The following is a 578-nucleotide window of genomic DNA, read 5'->3' as shown; positions in this document are numbered from 1 at the left end:
CAAGAGAAGATGGGGGGCGGGGAGATAGTCTCACAATACAAGAGCCTGGTGAGGCCCGTGCTGGGGTGCAGGAGTGGGAGGAGGGGCGCCCACACAGGCTGCCTCAGTGTCACGAGCTTCTGCAGGTGATCCTTTGCCCCTGCTAGAATAGGCAGAGGCTGGAAAGTTCTGGGAAGAATTGGGAGATATTCAGCATCTCAGAGTGGATTCAATGGTTCTGATAGCATCCTCCTGGGAGGGTGAGACAGATTCCAGCTGCTGGGGAGGGGCTGTGATTTGGGGCCCCAATAAGCCATGGGAAAGGGGAGAATAGGATTGCAGGAAGTACATTGGCTGCAGAGTGCTGGTAGGACAAGTGGTGCTGATGGTCTAGGTAATATACCTGAAGTGGAACAGGTCTCTGAGAACAGAGAGGTAGTGTCCAAGAGGTACAAGACACGGCACAGGAGGAAGACATGATAACTCAAAAGCAGCCTGCCTAGCACCAGGTTCTCTCTTGGGCAGAGGATGTGGCAAAATGTAGGGGGTTGTGGAGCACAAAGTGCTGGGAACATCAGAGCTTTAAGAAGCCATTGCTT

This window comes from Perognathus longimembris, chromosome 28, assembly GCF_023159225.1.
Source record: "Perognathus longimembris pacificus isolate PPM17 chromosome 28, ASM2315922v1, whole genome shotgun sequence".
Lineage (NCBI taxonomy): Eukaryota > Metazoa > Chordata > Mammalia > Rodentia > Heteromyidae > Perognathus > Perognathus longimembris.
This window is presented reverse-complemented; position numbering follows the sequence as displayed.